At 32.9% G+C, this 26,453-nt stretch overlaps 1 protein-coding gene and 1 long non-coding RNA gene across 22 annotated transcripts in view; both read right to left on the bottom strand.

Annotated features, from left to right (window-relative positions):
- The window catches only part of pan (transcription factor pangolin), a 210,765-nt gene that overhangs the window by 44,277 nt on the left and 140,035 nt on the right, over window positions 1-26,453 (bottom strand). The gene's annotated exons all lie outside the window — the stretch shown is intronic.
- On the bottom strand, window positions 59-2,692 carry LOC148230614 (uncharacterized). Its single transcript, XR_015811176.1, has 2 exons — window positions 2,514-2,692; window positions 59-1,716 (listed from the first exon to the last, which is right to left on the bottom strand). It is a non-coding gene; the product is annotated as an uncharacterized LOC148230614 (long non-coding RNA).

The following is a 26,453-nucleotide window of genomic DNA, read 5'->3' as shown; positions in this document are numbered from 1 at the left end:
AGATTGAAAAAATGCACCCCAGACGATTTTTTTTTAGTGAAATCAAATGAGTATTCGATTTTTGACAGATTTTTCGCCTCAATAAGATTCATCAGTGACATCAGTGAGACCTACCAATTTATAACAATAACAATAGGGATTGATAAAAGTTGAAATAGTGTATTTTCGATAATGTGGCATATATAAGAAAATGTTTTCTACGAAGACTGTCGGTTCAATACCCTTGCAGCCTTGATTACACTAGTATTTACAAAGCTACTCAAACCACCATAACATTCGCATGCAAAGGGAATATTGTCTCTTCCCAGAATACATTTAAAGCTCAATATTGTATTAATGTGCAACGCGTGTGTCTCCGTGCGCTCGTTTGTACAATATATAATACTAGTTTGCGAACAGACGTTATTTATACGGTTAGCCGACAATTTTGAGTAATAAACGGCAGTAAACTGGTGTTTCAATTTTCGTTCAAAGATTTCTTCCAAGGCAATTAACACGTTGACATATATTTATATGCTTTTGATAAAGCGTGTATATTTATATAATCGCTTTAATAATGTTGAAATTTTATTAGCATAAGGTTAGAGAGGGAAACACAGACGGAGGTTCGCTGAGCCGAGAACGGGCGGAAACTCACAAAGGTGAGTGGAAGTCAATTAGCCCAGGTGTCAACAGCAAACCTTTCAAGCGAAAGAAACTCATTAACTTAAAATAAAACGCGATAAAATAAAGTGTCCAATTTGAGCCAGAAAGAGGAAGGCAAAAAAGCACATTTTCAAATCGTAATAATCTTAACGAATTAAATTGTTTATGGTGACAAATTGCGCACGTGGGATGAAAAAATCGTTTAAGAGAAAATTATTGTGTGTGAACGCAAACCGACGGTTCGGGAGCGCTGTATTATAAATAAATAAAGCAATTTTCGCCACGGAGCCGAAAGATGGGCACGCGTGAGAGTTATTTTCAACCAATATGTATGCAAATATCCACATAACCATTTCATGGCTTGTTGAAGAAGAGGACCAGGTCGAGAGAGAGACGATATTGCTGGGGGGCTGGAGATGGGTTAATTGACTTGACGTCTAGCTTTCTATGTATAATCATCGCGGAAAATAAACTATTAAAAAGGCAATTTTTTAAACCAAAGATTATATTTAGACTATATTTTTATATTAAAACAGGATGCATTTAAAAAAATAAGTGTTACCCACGCATTGCAGAAAATTTCTAGATCATGAAATGATAACAGCGCTTAATAAAAATATTGAATATGATAAAACCAAAATCCATCCAAGAAATGGTGATTGTTTAATTTAAGGCAATTGAATACTTATTCTCAATCAATGAGCATTTGAAAAAGTGATATATTTCAGTGCTTTCTGAGATTTTAACCACCACATTGATACATAATAATGTTAAATAGATTCCCAGAAATCTCACAACTTTGCAGAAAATCGATTTGTTTCAAAACTACGAAAAAGACCAGTCGATACCAAATGATAAATATTGTGAAAAAATGAGTGCTCTGATTATTTTGACAAAAGCAAAAATATCTAAAACCTGCACTACACTCTCTGGAAGTTGGCCAAGGTTGGCCAAGGACGGAGAATATAGTAGGTTACTTCGGTCGAGTTCGGTTCTGCCCGCTCTAAAATCTCTCGGAAGCTGTCCGAGGTTACCGAGTACGGGAGGTAAAGTGAGGGTAATTCAGTCGACCTGGCCAGCTTCGAGCGCTTCCGAACATTGTCGGCAAACGGACCGAAGTCGGAGCTGCTCTTTCGAGCGCGAGCGGTGAGATACTTCCCCTTTCGCTCTCTCGTGTGACGAGAGTGAGAGAGATAATGATATGGCTTTTCGCAAACTGAGATAGAACGAGTAACTCGGTTCAATTTCAGTATGCGCGTAGGCGTCCTATGGTTAACACGCATGACGAGCGCTGCATCGTTATCACGTGGTCAAGTTATAATACCACATGCTTATCGGGGTAATCAACAGACTCTTACTGACATCTTTGAATATTTTAGGGCACCAAATGGGATTAATTATATTTTTGATAGTATATTCTTTTAGCAGATATCGTTATTATATTTTTTCATATAAAATTAAATAATTAAAAAATAATTAGTGATACTTGATTTTGATAAAAATCGTTTCGAACATCGATATGTATTTTCCTAGATCGGTTTATATAAATGTCACACCATAACGAATTCTTATTTAGAATCGATGGCGACAAATTCTAGGATAGTCACAGATGTGGTGTTCGTATTCTGAAGTATCATTTTTATGCCTTATGGCATTTTGCAAAAGCCGACAAAGATTTTGCGTAAATTGAATATTTACGACCGAAAAGTTTTCACTGATATTGTAATGGTGAGTGCCCACACAAACTTTTATAATTATCAGTAGCGTAATTTTAATAATATGATAATTTAAAAATTGCGATTATTTAGCACATTTTTCGATCACGCGCAAATATGCCAGCTGCACGTGACAGCAGCCGCCGTCCGGACGGCATATGAAATTTGTGGCAGTGTGGCCGCTACTCGGAAGTCGGCGACCTCGGCCGACTTCAGTTGAACTTCGGTTCGGACAACTTCCAGTGAGGGTAGTGCAAGCATAAAAAAGGGTCACTAATGTATGTTTATTAGGTAGGTCATTTGTTCCATTTTTTAAAAGCCGACTCTTCACCATAACGAGAAATAGTAAAAGCTAATAATGGTAGTATAAAAATGCATTAACAACTGCGAGTAATATATTTTTTTCAAGTGGAAGTTTCTCTTAATTGATTATTTACATTGAAACAAACTATTGCTGAATAATATTTACATTGTATCAATGAATAAATCAACGAAAAGGTGAATAGAAAATGAGAGAAAATTAAAATGTGTCAGAAAGGTGAAATTAAAAATCAAATATTTTTCAGATAATTTACAATAAAGTAATTTATTGATATAAAACAAAAATCGATCAAAAATATAATTGGTTCTTGTTAAGGTACAACTATTGTACAAAATACAATTAATGAACTTCGCCTGAATCTAAATATGAAGGATCAAATATTTAATGCTCTAGTTGTTTAAAAGAAAATAAAAGTTATTTTACTCATTCGTATATATTTTTTTTGAAACTATTAAAAATTGTGAGCATGAAGTAAAATGTGAGAAATGTAAGAAAAGAAAACTTTTAACGATCATCTTTATATACATACATATATACATTTATCCCATTCGTAGCTTTTCACTCCTGCAGAAGTGTATGCAAAAGGGTGTGTTTGGTCTGCGGGGGAGTCGGATCTTGCGGGTGTGGGTTATACGGGGGTGTGTTCGAGCCGGGTTATTTGAGACTTAAAGGATGGATTAAGGATTTTTATTTCATTTTCCTCCTCCGGGGGTCTTCCCCGGGAGGGCTTCGTAGGGATTTACATTTGCGTCGTGTCCCTTATCGATTGTTCCGTCGAGATATTTTCTTTGTTTCCTCGCTAGATGCTCATACATAGATACGCAGGTACTATATATAACACATACACCCTTAACGTATGTATGTAATTATATATGCACACGCAAACTTATCTTTATAAATGTACATATACCTCGTTAAACGGTCGTTAATTAAAAAAAGCGCTCGCGAACTAGGTGTAATTATTGTAATTCATATAACGATCTTTGTATAAATTAACCGCACAGTGGTTAGAACTTAATTTTGCTATTAAACGCGTGCTTGTGATTAGAATGTGCTTGATATGGTGAAAGAAGATAATTGTGCACTTGTTATTTTTAAGTGTTGCCAGCGCAGATCTAGCGATGATTTTTTAAGTGCTAATAAATTAGCACTAGATTAAAACTGATTATGTATGAATATTATAATTATCTTTAATACTTATGAAGACAATTAAAGCTTATGTATGCTCTTAAAGTGTAGGGAGTGTTAGTAATTATTTTATTTTAAAAAATAAAATAAAAACGAAGCAAAATATAACACAAAAATTTGAGAGCCATCACCCGAACGTCCGCTAGCTGTGGAAGCTCGCTATAGCGGGCTATGACAGTTCTAATAAATAAATAAAATACACCCTAAGACAAAAATATCTTAACTGACAATTTTGTAGAAAATTAATTAAAAAACACTTTTGAATTTATCTTGAAATAAAACGTTGGGTGCCACACGAATTGACGGGAAAAACTGTTCTTCCTTTCTTAATACACACAAGAGATTACGGGAGAAAATAAGTAAATTATTTATGTTAGTAACAATACGAAAAAGGATAATTGTAAAGCTGGAACTTTCGATTCAACTGCTGTAAGTCCAAAACTCGGCAAAAGTGAATTTAATTACATTAAATCTTACTTTACCGAAAAAACATTCGAGGTTATGTTATGCATGTCCTTCATATTGTTAGAGTATATTAAATTTAAGAAAATGTTCAGATGCATTAACCTACCAATGAACAGAACACATTAAAGGATGATTAATCTGTAGTGTTTATCAAATAAATTATAAATTATTTTTTTTATATGAAATATAAAAATACAGTGTCTAAACATTGGGGTTTTTTAAATATAATATATGTATATAAGTTATTAAAGTATTAATCTATCTATTGTATTGAAAAATTAAAATATATTTATATTTTTGTCTTGACAAAATTAATCTCTTCTCCAAGGTAAAACTCAATTTGGAAGTAATCTTGTTTAGAATTCGCAAAATAAATGCATCGTATTAAATTTCCTTCAAAAGGCAATAAGTCCTATAGTAAATTATATGCAGTATGTATATATATACCATATGACTGCAGCGTAGTCTGGGTTTAGTACATACAGCATATAATCTCACTGCTTTCAAGGAATAACAATAAGAACGTCCGTCTCAAGTCAGCAGTCGTCAGTCGGCGGTCGGCGTACACCCCCAACCGCCATTCGCAGTGGTCAGGGGTGGAGTCAGGCCGGCCGGTTACCATGACGACCGGAGGCTGCTCTCTCTCGCCCGCGGGGGGTGGCGTTCCTGCGACCCTCCAACCCTACCAATTTTACAACATCAACACAACCACATTTGAACGTCTGGGCGCCCTCTCGAAACAAACTTAAATAATTATTTTACGTGAATAATTCATGGTTTATGCATATGTATTTACTGAAATGAAAACAATATTATTGTAAACACTGAACGCGTCCATTCCGTGTTACTGCCGTTTCCTGTATCACACAATATTTTATAACAGCAATAAAATTAGTTTTTATTATAAAGTGTATGCTCCTAGTATTTAGATATGTACTATTGCTTAAAGACATTTACGAAGATGGCATGGTCAAGAAGTTTGATACTTGTTTTGCTGCATCAATTGAGCATAGTTACTTAAATAGGATTCAATACAATAAAGTTAAAGGCTGGATTGCACCTAAAGAAGGACACGTTGTTTAGTATCGTGTACTATGAGCTGCTGCCTACCTATCGATTCCACTAAGTACTGCTCACAAGCCGAGATGGGGGGGGGGAAGCGGGGACAAATTCCCGGGACACGTTTTCTTTGAGGGGCCCGACTCCAGAAAAAAATCATAGCAAGAATATATGTATAAAAAAAAGTAAGAATCGACCTCAAATAATAAATCTGAACAGCTGTTTGAGATGTAAGAAGGTAAAAATTCACGTCAAAAGCAATACAATTGTCGGCTGTTTTTAATCATTTTTAATGCCTAATTAAACTATTTAGCATAAAATATGAATTCAGCAAATAATTCGCAACGATGGGTATTTTTTATATTTTTTTGTAAGGGTTAACTCATACCTATTATTATCTATTCAGGAAATTATATTACGATGTTAAAAAATATATAAAAAAGTCATTTTTGTCATGAGGCCCGGAATCATTGTTTTTCCAGGGCCCGGTTTCGCACTCGGCGACCCTGGTTAAAAGAAGTGTTTCTTCTTGAAAAAAATGCAAAATATTAATATATATATTTCTTGAGAAATCTGAGAAGTTTTTTCTGGAATTCGCATGGAATGTTTTTTGTTACAAATTAAATATGAATATTTTTAAATGTTTAATTACAACCGTATAAATCCGCTAAATTCACAGATGCGTTCAGAGCAGGTAGTTGAAAAAGGAACAGGGATATCCAATTAACACACCAGAAATGTTATTCGACAATATAAATTTTAAGAATCTCTAATCGTTGATTTTCTATCACTGGAGTACACGAGACACTGATAAGATGATTTATTTTTATGAAAGAGTTTTTATTTGCATAAACGAAAATCGCATATATTAAAATAAAATGCCACGAAAGAGCAAAGAAGTTATAATATATAGTAATATTTTTATAGAGAATCTCTGTCTCGATTATTCTTGTTAAAATTGTTACGGACCACCGCCTACGAGTTCATATTTACACTGAGTCCCCTTGGGGGTGAGTTCTTTTTACCGTTTTCACCCTCGGCTACGATAAGTATGCACACCTGAGAAAGGTACGAGCTTTATCCTTGTTTAAATACAAGAAAAGCGTGAGTAATTCGTATAAATTTAGAATTTAACAAAGCAAATCTATATTCTTAGAAACAAGATTATAAAAGATCACGCGGTCTAAAAAGAGTTTGGTAAATGTATTTATTTGCTACAATAGAATGATATTTTCGTTACTATTTCAAAAATTCTTTAATAGCAAACTTTTATTGTGGTTACTTAGCAATGTATATAAATTATAATGATGATGATGACAAATAGAACTTTGACAAAGAAGCTCAAAAACTAGTCCTAATCTTAAAAAATCGTTTTAATTAAAAGCCCACACCCACACACCGATCTCGGTTGAAGCGCATTAGTATATTGAACATGCATCCATCCTCCCCGGAGAGCTTTTCGAATTTTCTTTTGTCGCACGGGGCATAATGAAAATGATGTCGCAGCCCGACGAGGCAGGTCGCGCCAACAAAGGAATAACCGCACAGACGGAAAAGATTTTCTCTCTCTCATCTGCGCTCGCAGATGAGAAACATACACACGTCCGTAATAATATATAGCACTACTCTTCGCTCTGTGTGAAGGCAGGAGAGTTTTCTGCGTAGTTGTATTAGTAGTGCTGGCGTTGTCGAGATTCGATAAAGAAACTGCGTCCGACCGTTTAAGCGTTAATCACGTAGAGACGTGGTGGCACAAAGAGAAATTCTGATCGGGAAAAAAGAGTGATGATACGTAGGTACATTGCATATATACTACATACAGATTTGTCATAGAATTATATGTAATACTATTTTTATTTTTTTTCAAATTATACATCAGAATCTGCGATGATCGATCAGAATTAAAATTATATAATAATCAATAATTCCGATCTTCCAGACACGATAAAAATTTAAAAAAAAACACTAGAGTCTACATGGGATTTGAACCAAGGTTTTTACACTTACACCACTGGTATAACGTGCTTTTATATAATATATGTATATAAAAAGAAACCGTAAGATTAGGTCTAAACAATATATAATTTCATAGCATGTAGGTAAAATACCATTATTATAAAATTGAGCTTAAAGCACCACAATAAAGTTAACGATTTTGGTAGCTTTAGGTCACACTTGCAATACTAACAAAGGTAAATCAACAGTCCGACTCACATTTTGTTAGACACCAATAGCTTAGAAATTTTATTTAAATCCTACCTAATAATAAGGAATATATTGAATGTAAAAAATGTACGGGGTCTTATTCTTAAAACCCGCGTTAATTCACTGTGACCAAAATGGTCATCCATCCACAAGGAAACCAAGTAAAGGATGGAACTACACACAAAAGTCCTCGTTACGACTAGAAAGAATCACATAAAATGTTTTTATTGTAAATATTCTAAGAATATTTCTTGATTGCGAAACGGTCACGGAAATCACTGAATCTACAAGATCCACGTTGCAGTATACGACCTTGGACAATGCCCATCAAGCAAATGTCGCTTTCTAAAAGCGTATACCTATTTCGCTGTTCTAAGAAACGAGTACATTTATTGGTTGTGATTGGTCAGCAAGCTTTGCAGCCTGGACTCTGATGAGTCATAGGCAGTCACAAGCAAACACTCGAAGAGATCAGCGGAAGCCCGCCACCCGCAGATAACATACTTTCATAGGAGCTCACATCCCGAGAGGGGTCATCCTCCGCTATATTGTTGCTGTTACGCCACTTATAAGAACTCTAATAATTTTCCACGGAGATCATCCCTCCGCCAGCTTCTCCACCACTATTTGGAGAAAACATCTCGCCATTTATTGCCTGTCGCAACATATGTAAATATAATCTAATAAAACTCTAACTAGTGAATTAATAAGAGATCGTGAAAATATCCATCTAAATAATTGAAATATAATTATATTTATTGTGAGCGTCATTATATAATAATACAAAAAGTGTACATGGAAAAATATGTATAAAACACAATATTATAAAAATTAAAAAGGAAAGCCATATCATTACGCATTCTCTTAGAATTATATGCTTTGATGAATATTTCAACTGTATATTCCCGAGTGTAATGCTTTATCATTTCAATCGTTTCATACTAAGCAAACCATAATACAGAATATACAATTTTTTAATAATAATAAATATATATGTATATAATTTAAAAATATAGTATTATGAATAATTTAATTAAACAATGATGTAATCAAACATAACATATGTTATAGTTAAATAAATATAGAGGAACACAGGTGAATTAATTTTTATTTCACATCTATGCCTTATATTGTCTTTTCAAGGAACCGCATGGGGAATTTAATATTACCGGAATAATCCGGAACATAAAGTCTGGTATACATAAGCATAAAGCTATAGAGTTCCTTTGATGCATATTCCATAAGGTTCACCGGCCATGACACATATTTGATTAAAAGCCTTCCATGCATGTTGCACAAGCGCGTTTATCTCGATCGAACCTGGAGACGAATTTATTGGTTAAATTTGGTATGCATTTATATTATATCAGCACGATAGACTGGTGGTATAAGTCGTTTACTAACACCTGAAAGACTCGTGTTTTTAAATTTGCATCGTGTCTGCAAGATAAGAATTAGTCATTACTATATAATTATAATTCCAATCGATCCGAACAGATTAAGTTTTCCTAAATTTTCCTAACCTTTAGGATAAAATATTGATGAATAAATAAACTATTGGTTGTAAGCTGTAATAATAGTTTATGATTAATTAAATATATCTGATGCCTCATTATTTATTAGTTTTTGATCGCGTTTATCTCCTTGTAACACACTAAGCTAACGCATAATGAGCAATATTTATTATAGTTCTTTCATTTGACATTAAAAAAAATGATTCAAGAAGTGTTTCTAAATAAACTTAGAACGATATGACTATTCTATATTTTCTTGAGCGGTATTTAAAAGCTCATCCACAAATAATTTCTCAAGCATTCTTATTTATCATTGCGCGAACACAAACGTCGAAATGTGAAATCGTCACGTAAAAAGACATATAGCTCAAGAGCATCAAATCGTTTTGATGTGTCTTAAACAAAAGCTTAATTCCATCATCGGCTTTCTTCGCCTCTCTCGAACATTAATTCTGCCTCGAGTCACATCAATAGCTACTACATATTTTTTGCACCACTCATCTTCTCTAATTCTCCGTGACGACCCATCGCGGTCTATTTATGAATATTTGACGTGTGTAAATGGCGGACCGAGAGCAGACGTCTACTAGATACGTAGGTATACACTGGATGATTATTCACGACCAATAAGGCGTATAATGTCTGGTTGCGCGACGCCAGTTTCCCACTCGAATTTTCCACCAATTTGTCGACGAGAGGCCCTCGTCGAGGCCGGATATCCATTTCAATATTCCCGATTTTAATTTTCCTCCTCTATCCCGGCCGCTTTCCATCCTTCCTTCCTTCCTTCCTATCCTACCCCTCATTCTCATTGTCGTCTTATGAATTCACAGTTCGGTGGAAATTGCAACGGGAGGGGTTTTTTGCTCAATTTCGAGCTGTCCCTTTATGTATGCCTAATATATTGAAAATATTCTAATTTACGCTCAAACGCCGAATCAGAAATTTATTATATAGCTCTCCTTTAATATAAAGTGCCACTTTTCAGTTTGAGAGCTTTGCTAAAAAAAAAGCACACGTGGAGATAATAAATAATTCATAAATCACAAAGGCTCGCGTATCAAAGTTCACGCTGAAAACTGAGATTTAATTAACCTAAATTATATCAGCTTGTAATAACGATAAAAATAAAATATTGCTCATACACTAATATGATTTTGTATTGTACATAAATAAACATTAGATTAATTTCATTAATTCATTAAATTATTAGTAAGATATTCTGAATATATCTATAATTTGTCTATTTAACAGGAAAATTATTTTTAGACATTTTTCAGAGCCTAAGAAATTTCATAAAACTGTTTTTATGATCTTGTTATTATATGAACAATATAAAACATTTTTCTCAGCTTTCAGTTCAAAGTCTAAAGTGGAAGGTTTCGACAGTATGAGGTCTAATTTTATTAATGAATTTTATAGATACGACTCGGGTAAAGATCGATATGATTAATATTCTGACTGGCCGTATGGTACGAAATATACATGTTAATGCCTCCCCTTCTCTAACAATTAAAACTCCCATATTTATAACGTTATATTAATTAAAATACAATAAATCATGGTGGCATTTTTGGTCTTACCGGATAATAACTACCTATGTAACAATGACTTCCACTTGAGCCTATAATATAATACATATATAACAAATTTTTAATTTGACAGTGGAGTCCGACAATTTTACTATAAAAATAAATATATAATAAAATTAAAGTACAGCATCTAGAATCAATATAAAAATTGAACTGATACATACAAAAATCGTTATAAATTATTATGGTGTTATAATTAATAAATCTATTTAGTGACACTATCTTTACTGGTTTTATTATAATTATTATTATTAACAACACAAAAAAATACCAAGGAGACAATTAAACATAATGAAATTAATGATGGCCATAAAGACATTAATTCTGCAGCGTGAGAAAGAAAAGAAAATAAAATGAACTAAATGTGTTGAACTGTCATTTACTGATAATGAGCAGCGAAATTGTAAATCAATGGTTTGATACATTTTAACTGGCTGAGTTAGTAAAACTATATTTGTACTAGTAAAAAGATTGCTTCACTGGTAATACATATTAACTGGAATATATGTAACATATTATTTTTATAACTGCATAAATAAGCATTGAATTATTTCAAATATACGCGCAGTCTTTTTGGGTATGTCACATATTTGTCATAGTAATACCTAACTAAGTTGCAAAGAAATAAGGTAGCTAATTTTTTAAAAACGTGAATGAACTAAAATATGATTTTTTATTAAATATAGTTTGATATTTTTTATGCTGCGTGCTGTTTGAAGCACACAAAGGGAATGTTTTTTATTTTTTTAAATAAATTTTTCCTTTATATGCAGTATACGTTAATTTTTATGAAAAACTATGTATTCGCGTAGTACTGATATGTATGTGAGTTTATACAGAAATAAATCAAATTTATGTAAATTATCTTAACGTATTCATCACGTCTCACGTACTACACATACGACATATAATATTTTTCAGAAAATTTATTATAATTCAACTTTGCCCGTCTGGGTTTAATTATAAACCAACATAAGCTTTGACTTTTCTTCAAATTAATCTATTCGCCGAGCTGCGATCGAATTTGTAATTCAAATCATCAATATGGCTATAAAAAAATCACATTCGACACGGCGATTTATCAAATTGAGCCATAAATCAATACGCATTACGACCGCACAAGAAATAACACACAATTTTTTTGAAGAAGCAGCGGTACGCCACACACGAACGAGCGTTTCAGCGCGTTTTTATATCGAAAAGACCACACCTCTTCCATGTTTACACTGTAATTATCTTGTAAACACCTACGTGACGTCAGAAAGAGTGATTCTTCTTACCTGAAATGACCGACAATAAAGTGAATCAAGCAGGCATTTCCGGGGCAGATAATTGCGCGAGAGACCACACCACCTGAATCAACCGCTGCGGTCTCGTTTTGGAAAACCAATCGGTTCATATACAGAGTATCACATAAAAAATATTGTACATAGATAAATTGATATTTATAAATGACTTCTTCGAAAAACACGCACACTAAACTAATACAATCGTATATATATATATATATATATATATATTATTTTATGCGAAATGGGTCGATGTGATCCAGAGGAAAAACCTTGAATCAAGCATTGCCGCTTCACGAAAAAGCGAGACAACGAAGTATCTCAGGAAAATGCATTGATTGAATTATTGTGCAAGTTAACATTTAAAATATATTTGAGAATGAATCATTGGATGTTCTTAGAATCAAAATGGGTGATAATAAAGAATATGCGGAATTGAGTGAAAGATTGCTGCTGTTCCAAAAATGTTTTTAATTACATTTTTAAATAATATATCATACGTGTATCATTATTATCGACCTCTGCATAAGCTCACCAAAATATGCCGAAACACTGCAGTTTCCCGATAATAACCGTTACTGCAGCGCAGGTAGAAACAAAAACAGTACAGTCCGTCCAAGATATGAACGCTCGTCGTTACAGTATCGTTGAGAAAATATAATAGGGTGACCATGTACAATTAATTTTTACTTTTTTAATTTAATTTGTTTGAGAAAAGTGTAAAATATCACTTTTTTACTTATTTTGTTTATTTATATACATATCTACTCAAAAACATGAGAGCAGTTTTGGTATCACTCTCCAGGTTGAATATCTGTTCAATATAATATTTTTTAAAATACCAATAGAATATTACAGGAATTGTTTTATTGATTACAAAATACCACAACATGATAATAATTTATAATAAAAATATAACACATTATTATTTTTAATTCAATTTCCAACGTATGGTCATCATACCCTTAAAACAGCCCTGATTTAGTATTGGTAACGTTCTCCTATTAGTGTAAAAAAATTCGCGGAAAACTGTGTATGTATGCATGCATGCGTACACGGACTCTTATTTCCAACACAACGATGAAGAGCGTTAACATCTTGGATGGTCTATACATAATTGTATTTTTGTGCGACATATACAACTCGACTCTAGCACGCGCGAATGTGTGTGTAAAAATCGGAAGCTGTGGAGTACGCTGTGCTATTCAATAACACAATTTTGGTTAAAAGTAAAGCCAGTAATACATGTTCGAATCAATGATTCAAAAAATATTATTTTTAATTCAATAATCGTTTATTGAGTATAAACCTGTGTTAAATCCATTCAGATTTATCTTTAAAGATCATACAGTATGTAAATGCAGCATTGACATAAAATTCAGAAAATATGTTATATTTTGATTTACAATCAAATAGATTCCTTCATTTTTATTGATGTTTTTAAATATGATTATGGTTTATTGTACATACATTCATATTGATATTATAATTGCAACATGACAGGTGATATTCCAAAGCGTTACAATTGTGTAAACACAATCAACAACCTAAGTATTGAGAAACATGACCGAAATCAGCGACATCACAAATGCACGATTTTTATTTTAATTATTCAGCACGATATTCATCCCTAAGATCGGAATTATAATTATATAATAATCAATAATTCCATCTCCTAGACACAAGTTTTTTGTGTATTAGTAATACACTTACGAACCCAGGTCTTTTATGTATTAGTAATACACTTATATATAACTAGTGTATCGTGCTCGTTATATATGTACATATATGCATGTAAATAATTGATTTAATTCAAAGACCAACAGCAATTAACCAATTAACCATTTCACAGTGCCAACACAACGTCTACCTGTTGAAGACCGGGTGGGTCAAAGACGGGTCAGCTTTTCCACCCCCGAGCAACCCCTCATCACTTATTAACTCAACAGCGGCTGAACGGCAACCCTCACAAAGAGAATGCATTCATATGCGATTACGTCGCGCATTTTCGCTACCGTTTCACTTCAATGGGACATATTTTTTCGTTTGGACGCCTAAAGGTGTCACGGTACGTCAATCAGTACAGTAAGGGTTCGATAGTCGCACGTAACGAGCCTTGTTTACGTGAATTATTGATAAGTAAATCGCCTAATATCTAAGAATCGTTACTTTTTAGGCGATCAAAGGAATAACAAATATCCAAATTAAAAACGCATCCACGGTTCGATCGAAGCTTCCGAAATTAGCAGTCTTCGTTGCGAAAATGGTAAACGGATATGTCATTCTTTTGCATGTGCTGCGACGGAGCACGCGAACCATTTCCTGTGCTGAACCGAAATTCTGAGAAAACCCGATACATTATCTTTGAAGATGAACTCGGTGAGATCCGATCATTATTTTTGCACGATTAAATTAAACTTTTAACCCAACTCTATGTTTATGTAAGTACGTGAGATCGTTTTTAAACCTTTGATGATCGTAGTAGAGCAATGTTAGCACTAAATTTATTACTTTAGATTTTCGCAAATAGTACTTTTTTCGTATACTTTCGAATGAGGTCATCACCAAGGAAAGAATGTAAAGTTAATCATGTATTTTTTTTCACTTTTAACCTTTACTAGTCCAAAGGCATATATGTTATGATGATTTTATGATAAAATTCGATATAATAATAATTGATAATAATAATAATACATAGAATAACTTATCTCTCAGGGGAAAATAAGCGGAAGAAATACAGACAGACGACGCATCTCGCATATTGCTCCATAGTTTATCTGCACATCGATATTACACTATGTTTAAAAAATATAATAGCTATCCTTACCGATATTACTTCAAAGATATTACACGAAAGTATCGATCAAAGTAAATTCAAATCGAATTTTGGTGAATAGGAGGGCGCAAAAACAATTATTACTTCTCAGAAGTCAAAAATTCACGTCAAAAGCAATAAAAGTGTGACGATTTTATTGCTTTTGACGTGAATTTTTTACTTCTGAGAAGGGATAATTGTTTTTTGCGCTCTCCTATTGGTCAAAATTCGGTTTAGATAGGCTTCATTCGAGTATCACTTCGTGATATTGTCATAAAAAGTTTTAATAAGAACGCTAGATTCTGGTCTAACACAAGAAATAAAAAATACGTTGGGAAAAGTTGTAACATAAATGAAAAAACAATAATATTATAGTATTTACATCAAAGGACAAAAAAACCGTCACGGTGTGGAATAAGCGTGACTTATCAAATAGGTACTATAGTAAATACTTATATTATGTAAAATAAACTGGCGAAAAAATTCAAAGAAAAAAAAAAGATTTCGAGAAATATCATACGATGGACAAATATAACCAAACATCAAGTATCATATATAAGTACATAATTAATTGTAATGTACATTCTTGGTGTTAATATATCAAAGTAATAAAAAAACAACAACATTTAAAAATATGTTGATAACCACTGGTGTCGTGTAAATAACAATAGTGAACATTTAACTAAATATTATTTATAAGGATATAGCGAAACATTATTTTTTGTTTGTAATTGCATTCTTGGGTGTTTTTTTTTTAGGTAGTGGTCCCAACATCTTGAACGGATACTCGATATGTAAGAAGTAAATAAATTGGGCCGCAGTGCATTCAATAAGACAAATGTTTTTGAGGAACAAAAGAGAAAAGGTAAAACATATATGAGATGCTAGTCAGATTTCCGTGCGCCGCTAGTAATACATTCTTAGGACAACTAGAGTTCGGATACAGAGCGCTCTAATAAGGATCAAACTGGGCCAATATTTCACGACAAATTTTATGGCGCAGTTTAAAATGCTATATAATTACACTCATACGCCCACCCGCGTTGTCCCAATTTTAATTTTTTGAGCTTTCTCGAGAAAAGCGGTCGCAGCAGCCGAAACCGCAAATAATACAATCGACGCGCGACGTAAACAATGCGGTCGGGGAAAAATCCGCAAATTCGATACAACACACACCGGACTGTGCGTCTGTGTGTATGTGCGCGCAATACAAACAGTGTGTAACAACACAGGCATAAATAGATTACACGGCGACTCTGAAAACGAGAGCGGCGAAAGATCAAAGGGAGCGTGCGTCTCTTTCTGGCTTGTGGGGAGATACGCGGGCGAAAAAGAGACGAAAAGCGGGAGGTGTGCGGCTCGCCCCGAGCAGACGTCGTGCCTCGTTACGGGATAAACAAAGTGGCCGGAGGAGCGGGGGCGGGGTGCTTACGAGCAACCAGAGGTCGCCAACGGGAGGAGAGGGCGAAAAAATCAAGGGCGGCCATCGTCCTTTGCGAAATGAGTTTTGTCACAAGACATCGCTAAAAGTCTAAATTATGGAGTGTAAGCGCGAAAATATGAGTGCAAAACGTATGATAATAAAGCGCTTTATATTAAACGCAAAGATACGAATAATACTATGAAGCGCGAAATTACGAGCGCAAAGCGTGAAATAATAAGCGTGATATATTTCACATTGTTATCCATGTCATGCTTGAAATGGTTAACAATGTGCTTCATCGCTCAGAAGTGGTAATCGATTAAAGTTTTGAGTGATTTCAAGCGTCAGAATGGGAATCGTTTTGCGATAGGCACATTAATTGAGGAGCTCGAAGGCACTGTGTGACTTGTATAATCACCTAACGTGCATTACCTTTGACTGGTTACCAAATAATGCTACTGACTTATTTCTAATAGAAAAAGGCAAAAAATGAATATAAATACTATACATTTTTATTTCCTACAAAGCTCCTAGAAGGTATGCTGTGATATGATTCCCTTGAGCCGTGTCGATGAGTGTACTTGAAAAGCACTTCTTCAAACTACTGGTAAAAATATACAAAATCCGGAAATTCTAGAACAACTTTGTTTTCGCGTATTGTTTGAAGTACCGCATGCAAAAATAGGAGTATTGGAACTCCCAAATAAACACAGCTATCCGACTTTTTAATCATCTGTTGGATAGTATTGATTTGATCTTAAATGCATTGTGGTATAACCAATAATGCTATTATTCAAAATATTATGTTGTATTTTTTCTGTGCATGATGCATTAGCGTCAAATCGTTATGCCCTGCACATGGTTGTAAATAAATAAATACATTTATTTTTCTGCTATGCTAAAAATGATTAATTAGATAAATAAGTATTTTCAATACAAAAAATAGCATCAAGATTCGAAGTAAGATGTAATATAGCAAAAAATATAATGGAAAGAGAGAGTCCTTGCCTTAAATATAAGTACATAATTCCAACAAATTGCTCCAGCTTCTCTTAGATATCGAAAAAACATATTTATGCCTAGCCAGCTTCATATGAAAATAGCATGCAGCGTCTGTTGCCGCGCAATGGTTCGTTGCTAAGCAAGTGATTTCCGAATAATAGTATCATAAAAAAACCCAAATAAATCGTTCCAGATACTCGAAGCTATTGCCGAGTACATTATTGTGTCTGGCAAGCTTGTTAAAAATATATAGCTCATATTAGAAGCGCATTCCCGATCGCTGATGTTCTGGTCGCAACAGTCAAGAATAAGGGACGCAATCACGACTCTCTGGAACGGATTGCTGACACCACTCTTCAGCAACTACAAAAACTGCTTCATTGAATGCATTGAGCTATAATAACTCACTAATTGTTACCTAACGCTCCTAGCAAAGAGGCGCTAGTAAATAAAATACGGATACGATCCGCACTTGCTCTTAAAAATATATATGAGAGATTTCCATTAAATTGTTTTTAGTAACAACAAAGAGTATTTCGCATATTAGAAGAATAAACGAATCTGAAAGCCCATAAATTATGTATCTAATAAAATTCTTGTGTTTTCTAGACATGATTTTATTTTTTAAGAAAATACGATAGAGGGAGTAATTCCTTTTAAAATTCAAACCTAACTCCCGTGGAGTTAGGTTTGATTTTCATCAATTAGTTTTCATAATTGACCTGAAATAGAGTTGATGTTTAATAATTAAAATTTGTAAGACTTATAGCACAAGTCGGGTGCATCAAAACTACTACTACTACTTTACACGCGCTATTTTAAAAAAATATTATTTATATGTATTATACATATATCTATATAAATATATTTTTTATTATCAACATATTTTATATAGAGTGTGTTTTAGCAAAAATAAATATAATCAATTAAAAATAAATACTTTACCATACCTGAAGTTTTTTACGTAAATTAAAACACACATCGTTCTATTACGATATTATAAAAAGCAAAAATATATCGAGTTTAAAATTTATGACGCCATGGACAAATTTGTAAGCTCGTTTTTTCCATAATTTATCGCCCCTGGCGATTGCCCAACCTGTTTCGCGCCTTAAACGAGAGCCATAAACGAATTTTATGTTTTCATTTCAGAAAAAATCAATAGTTTCTATAATGTATCAATCACTTTTAAATATCACACCAAACAACAGACATTAAATACACACAAACGATTGATAATAATATAAATTACGACAATTAGTTTCGCGCCGGCTCGCCCTCGTCTGTTTCATTATTGATAGCGCTTATCAACTAAAGATATCCGTGCGATTGCCGGTCGATGGTTGGCGGTCACTTAACTAGATTATAGTTAGTTCGAATGTATTATTTATGCGTTTAATAGCGTCGTCTCTGTGTGGTAGAGTATCCATTACCGTCTTGGTACTGCCACATAAAAGGTACATCATTTATGCACATAATATATGCGGACATCCACTTTGTGTCTGCGGATACCACTCCGTGTGTGTTTTTTCTTCAAAATTGAAAACATGTCTTTAAGCGAGACACGTGGACGAGTTCACATGCGGAAATGGCAGAATTAAAATAAAAATAGCCACAATGAACAAGCAAATTATTATGAAACGCGTTAAATTAAATAAAGATAACTATACGTTTATAGGAAAGATTCTATATTATCAAAACTATTATTAATCATAGTAATTTTCTATTGATCCATATTTAGATTCTGTAGAACCGAAAACATAATCATAACCATAATTAATAATGAAATAATGAATTTTGAATGTGAGACCAACATAATATATTAAATTACTTGTCATCAGATACTAATTTAATTTACACGTGTATTAAAATATCACGATGACTCATATACTTAATTTACATTATGTACGTTCAAAGAACATGTCATTCCCTCATATTGTGTTCGTTGCAGCTTCCGAGAAAGTAATAATTTTGACATGAATATGGAAATTACAGATGGAAGTTGAGAAAAGCGCTTATAACAGTGCTTTCTAAGCAGGCGGCGCAAATCCCGTGGGAACTAGGGGGATTTGGACCTTTGGAGAAGAACACACAGTCAGGTATGTACATTTGTGTTGCAATGGAATTTCAGAGAAAGATCAAACATTAAATTATACATGTGAAATGCGGTGCGTGATTGTGGCGTTGAATTCGCATTAAATAAATTAAACTCGACAGTTTAAATTATAATTGGTTAAATAAACTAACATGGTTGTTTATCGTGGAAATACGCCGAAAAAGTTCAAAAGTCATAAGAATTTGAAAAACGTAATTAAAACGCTTGAATAAAAATACCATTGACTCTTAATGTAGTTGAGTAAAAATAATTACATTGGGTTTAAATAAATAGCAATGGGGCTATTTATAAATGCACAATTTTGTTATATTATAAAGATATTCTCTGTGAGGTAAAGTAGCTTTTTATTAAAGAATTTTCAATACATAATATGTACGACCTAGCTCGATTTGAATAAATCATCCGTGAGATTAGGAAAATCTAGGTAAATTTAATCTGTGATATTCAATCGTAATTATAATTATATAATAATAACTTATTCGTATCTGATTGAAAAAAATAAAGTCCAAATGGAAATCGAACCCACTAATAAAACACTTAAATAATTTGTCATCAAGTTTTATATGTTATTTTTAGATTTAGACAAGAAATTACGTCTTTATGTTGCTTCACAAAAAATATGAAAATGGCATAACGTTATAAATAAGGAAGTCTCCTTTGTTATATCACTTCGTACCATACGTTCCGTCAGGACACTGAAAATATATATCTTCACACAAGATAATAATTTTTCTTTGTCTAAAAGCTAAGTAGAGTTACTGAGAATCTTATTAAAAGATCCGTCTCGAAACTTTGAACGTTCACAACCACATGTTTCATTACAACATAAAATCAAATGTTATTGACTTGCCATAACATAATGGTTATTTCTAATAGTTATCTGCGGCCTTTATATGATATGCCCCTAAAACAAAGGAGACTCATATTTATAAAATTATGTTAATAAAGATCTGATGAAAGCAAAAATACGTCATTCCTTGACGTACTGGCTAAAATTAACTATGCAGCGTTTGTTGCTGCGCAAAGGTTCACTGCTAAGTATGTGACCTCCAAATAAACAAAAAAAGATGCTTAACAATTTGGATTAAAAATTTAAGCATGATTCCAATTAAATAAAATGCTTAGAATTTTAGAATTTTCTTCTGAAGAATAAATTCACTAAAATCTCAACTTACCGCCTGAAAATAGCATGCAGCGTCTGTTGCTGCGCAAAAGTTCGCTTTTAATAAGCCTATATATAAAACAGTATCAGAAAAAATGCCTTGCAATTTGCATGAAAAACTTCAAGCTTAAATATTACTTCTACTTCAAGAATAATTACACTAGAAACTCACACTACTAGCATACTGAGCAAAAGTTCGCTATTGAGCGAGTGATCTCTGAATAAACCTATCTATAAAACAGTATCAAATAAAATACCTCGCAATTTTAATCAAAAACCTGAGCACAATATTATTTCCGCAACAAGAATAATTACACTAGATCTCACAGTATTCCTCCACTAGCCTGTTGAAAATAACATGCAGCGTCTGTTGCTGCGCAAAGATTCGTTGCTGCGCAAAGATTCGTTGCTGAGCAAATAACCTCCGAATAAGCCCGTATATAAAACAGTATAATAAAAAATGCAAAATACCTCGCCATTCGCATCAAAAACCTCAACATGATTTTTATTAAATAAAATGTATCAAATTTTAGAATTTATGAACAAAAATAAATTTAAAAAAAATGCAGTAACATATTACGTAATATAATTTACATTTATAAATTGATCTGTATTGTTATAATTTTAAAATAATTTTACAAGAAAGGTTGAAATTTAAAAAATATAAATATAAATATATAATAAAACTAGTTAATTTTAAATTTATAGCTTAATAAACATTCTGTAAGAATACTGTTTATTGGTAGATAAATGCATTTGAACAATTTAAAGTAAACATACCATATAGTTAATGATATTTTTTATGATGGGATAATGATTATCCCATCATAAAAAAATATCGTTTTATTTTCCGGTATTTTTTACATACGTTTATTGTGAATATTATATTATTTGCTCCCAAAAGTTATTAGTTCATATTATTGCATTTATAAATTCTGACACTGATTCATAAAATATATGTAAAATTGATTTTATAAAGCAGTATCAAGCAAGTATCGATCCAATGATGGCATCATTCATAGCGAAAAAAATGGTATAAGAAGATCGGAGAACGATTCCCATAGCACGGCAAAACACCATAAATCCCGCCTAACGGCGTCCAGCGAGATAACATCTGTGAGAACAATATACAAGATCATAAAAAAGTCGATATTATCAATCAGGAGTTACGATCGCATTCGCGTGAATAATTATCGTCTTGCAATAAGTTCTCATCTCTCGCTAATTTATTATGAGGTTGTTCACTTTCGCGGTCGTCTGTCTTTTTTTACGCAACGCCTATGAATAAATTTGCACCGTTTTTTCTTTCAGTTTCGTTTCTCTTTCTATTTTTTTGTGTAACGCGGTGCACGGTGTATAATAATAATATTTTCGAAAAAATTCAGATTGGCACCTTTCCAGTTTATTCGGTCAAATGACTTCGCAAAATGGAAATAGACCATTGAATATAGACGGATCCGATTCGTAGCCATACGCTGCTGCTGACTGACGCTCTCGGATCGATCGTTTCCAGACGAAATAAATCATGATTTTACCATATACAAAAATGTATAATAAGTAAAACGGTTTCATAAACGATAAGCAGATATTTCCGTCAACGCAGGCGTCGCTCAGACTCAGTGACCCTACGCATCGAGAGAACGATTAATCAATCAATTAACAAATTATATTTTGTTGATTTTTAAACTACGATTGAGAGAACTATGTGAAATGATTTATGTACAGTAATTACGTCAAAATATTTATTTTGAATTTTATGTAAATGTTAAATTGAGTTAAATCTCGTAGTTTATAATATTTATTTTAAAATAGTATCACTACAAAATAAATGTTCTGCAATTAAATAAAACATTGATCAAAAGACGTGACATACGAAAACATAAAAAAAACAATCATCAACTATAAAGCTTAGAGAAAAAGCACAATGAAATAAAATATTTTAATTAGCACAGGAGTAAATATGACGATGATATATTCGAGACTGGATTCATGACAGCACAATATGATTTGTAGTCGAATTTTTGACAAACTATTTTTAAAACGTCTACCAGTTGAAAGCGGCGCATTTTTCTTTAACAAAAAAAAATGATAAAGCTCCATTAATTTTAAAATTAATATTTTAGTTAAATTTGATATGAACATAAACACATAAAAATATATTTAGACTCACACATGCAATTAGTATAGCATTAAATCACGAGAAAACAAAGCCTTCAGCGAAAAAGCTCCATAAATCACGAAATTAAAATATTGTATTTATCTCCTAAATGAAGAGACTTGTATATAAATTTCGTATACATTGCCTTTCAATGGCATCGTCCCTTCATATATCCGTCAACACGTGCCCTAGGTATTTTACCTTGATGACAGCTTCTAGTTGCTTATAATTTAATATTACCGAGGGGACACTAACCAGCCCCTTATACTTAAAAAGCGTCATCAATGATTTCTTTATGTTACATACTAATTTATATAAACACATACAAATTATGTCATAGCACAAATTAAGTCAAGAGAGCCATGTCGTCGGCATAGCAAACGTGATTAAACAAACATATACTCAAAAGGTAATAATTAAGTTAAATAAGTACGATATTAAATTATGTACAGTGATCTAACTAGATTTTTAGAACCCTCCGCGAATACTGACTCAACCCTACTTTTAATCCGCCATTTTATTTATGTAGTATACAATTTTATTATGCAAACATTGGTTATTTAAAATCTGCATATTAATCCATATTACATAATTTAGGGGTCGCCTAGATCGCGATCGACCAATTACCCGCAAATAGCTTTGCGGTCGCCCGCGTTTTAGTATGAAATACGTTGTATCTCGTGCTACATCAACATTAGATGTATCAAGATCAATAATTTCAGGAGAAAATCGCTCGCGGGGAATGAAAATTTAATGCTATTTATAAATTTGTATTTTATTTTAATGCTTAATTTGAAAGATCTTATTTTAGAACTAATTATTTTCAAAGAAAAAGTATGATATATTTGGCAACGCAGCGCAATTTTTTTTATGATTTTTTATGATGATAAGGAAATGTCATGATATTAGTTTGTGTAGCAGAAATTTTGATTTATTTTAACAATTACAGTTAAAATGGATTTAATTTAAAAACTGCGATTTTTATTATAAAAACGTCACACAGCCATAATCTTAATTTTTTTATTGTTTCACACAGGAGTCGAAAACATTTTTAGTTGAATATTAATTAGTCATTTTTTATTTTTTACTAATTTGTGTAAATTAAAAATGGTTTTACTTAGAGAAAACGTTGAAGTTTGATTGACTGTAAAGTGCAAAATATCTTACTTTTAAAAGAATGTATATTGAGACATAAATTATTGGTTATAAAAACTAAAGATGGCAATGTTGAGTTTAGGCAGTGAACGTCGTCGTTAAAATTTGTGACGAATTAAATTCGGACCATAACTGGCTCTGGTCCAGGTCTGACGGGGTCACCCATAAAAATGCAGGACAGTTGCAATGGAGAATTGTACTAACTTCTCATAACTTAGGATAAGCCAATTTGGACTGATGAAATCTAGCTATGGATATGCTAGATAAAATACATACTAAATCTATCCAAAATGTTCTGAAGTAAAAATAAATCAGTAATGATCGAAAACTAATACATGAAAAACATGTGTTCAAATCACACGTAGTTTTATACGCTAAAGATTTTTTTTTTAATTTCTATCATGTATGAAAGATCGGAATTAGTGATTAATTCACAAATTTGGTTTTACTAGCTTTTCGTAAATGATACAAATAAATCAGCTCATAAGATATCACATATGTATGTATAAACAAAAAAAGTGTTAAAAGCGATATAAAATATGTACCCTATATGGATTGAAAATTATCATTGTCTAAGAATAAAGCAATATTATTTAATGTTGCTGGCTACTTGTCCAGAGAGGTTAGAATAACATTTGTGAGAAAAGTAAATCGGAAAAAATATATGGAGCCTGACTCTGTCAAATTTATTACAATACAGAGCCTAGTGTGGGTCGGACATCTATCCCGCGTACGCGACTTAAGGCCTGCAAGGCGGTTAACTTTTATTAAGAGTAAGATGATTTTACGTAGAGTCCTCTGAATATAATTTATATAAAAAGCTATATCTATAAGAGAGCTGTGGTATTACAATATAGTAGTGGGTTACATAGTGCTTGATCTATAGGCATAACGTTTTTGCCACAGCGTGATTGCTATCAACTATAAACCTTTGAGCAATGTGGGGAGCTTTTGAGCTAAACAGGCACACACTTCATAAATCTGACCGCTCATCAACCGCATATATGGGAGGTAGCGCATTTTCGGAAGTGCACACAAACTTGAGCGAGAGTGAGAGAGATAGAATATAATATGAATGAAATTTTTCAGTCGCGAGAAACGCGCTAATTGCCCGCGCCCGGCCGTAATTATACGGCTCTGGCGACGCCGGAGATTCTTCTCCCAAAGAACACTCGTTCGTCAGTCTCCTTTTCTCTGCGTATGCGCGCGCGCAATGTTTAAAATTATAATTTATTGTCCTGGCAGAGTAATTTAATGAAGATTTATCGCCGGCCGCCGTCAGCTTCGAACGCCGGCCGGTCGCGGCCTTCGTTCGAGCAGTAGTAGTACTACACGCTCGCATTAGTATCATCACGCCGTATTCACCAGCCGAACGTTAATCGACTGTGTGTACATAACAACATAACACGCGTCGCGATTATACTCGGACTCGTTAACGCCGAAGCGCCAGGTGCGAATGCACTCGAATGATTTTTGAGGGTGTAGCGGGGAAAGTGTTAAAAAAACACTACATTTACCAAAATGCTTAACATATTTAGGGCACATCACGCACTGTGGAACATACTCTAGCGAATATATAATCGACTGAACCAGCGAGTCACCGGCAAATACGGAGACATGAACGGCGCGCATGGTTAAGCTAAAACATCACATGGCTGTCAACTTTACCATTAATGTTTGATGGGTACTACTAGTCTTACTTTAAAATGAGGTTTTTGAACGACTCGTCAGATCTGGGTAGAACTTTACTGCAAGCCAGATGCGTGCAAGTAATGATATTTTAAATTTATATTTAGAATCTGGGTAATATAAAAATATCGTGATCTCAAACTATAGTGAGCTATAGTATGGGAGCTTTCCACAAAGTTAAGTTATTTTTATTTTGTTAAAAATATGAAAAATGTAAAGTAGCAACAGCTTTCGTTTTGGTCCTTCGATTATGTATTATCCTTCAACGAGTTAATAATATAGGTACTTTAGTATTATAATCACATACAATAGACTAGAAATAGAGAAAATTTAAAGATAATTAAGTATAAGAAAACGAGTACGGCTAGGGGAATTATGTACGGAGGTTTTAATTTATATAATAGTCTTCCAAGAGAAATCCGAAACAGCAAAAATATAACGGGTTTTATAAATGGAATAAAAAAACACCTTCGTACATATAGAAATAAAATATTATAATATTAAGTCTTTATTATTGTATATTTTTTCTTTCTGTTATGTATTTTTTATATATTTTTATATATGTTTACTAAATTTGTTAGATGTAAAGATTAGCTATTAAGCTAAATAAATTAATAAAATAAAATAAATAAAATTAAAGCAGAAAATTTGCGGTAATCAATTACAATAATTACTTGAAGCTAGTCGTATAAAAATGTAAACTAACGCAGTACAATTAAAGGTAATACAAGAAGAAAATAAATCACATATCCCCTAAGCGGTATTTTTATTGATACTAATCACATCCCGATTTAGAGTCATAAACTAATCGCAATTATACTCGCCTGTTGACTCGTTATTGTTGGTTAACCCTTCTAAATAAAAAATGATTGATATTTCTATCGCCCTTTCATAAATGCGTTTTATAACATAATAAAGGGGGCGTGTGTTTGTATTTAT

Source organism: Plectrocnemia conspersa, unplaced genomic scaffold (assembly GCF_051122295.1).
Source record: "Plectrocnemia conspersa isolate PC_06_02 unplaced genomic scaffold, ASM5112229v1 ptg000010l, whole genome shotgun sequence".
In the NCBI taxonomy this organism is placed as follows: Eukaryota; Metazoa; Arthropoda; class Insecta; order Trichoptera; family Polycentropodidae; genus Plectrocnemia; species Plectrocnemia conspersa.
Note: the sequence above shows the minus strand (reverse complement) of the source record. Positions and strands in the feature narration are given on the sequence as shown.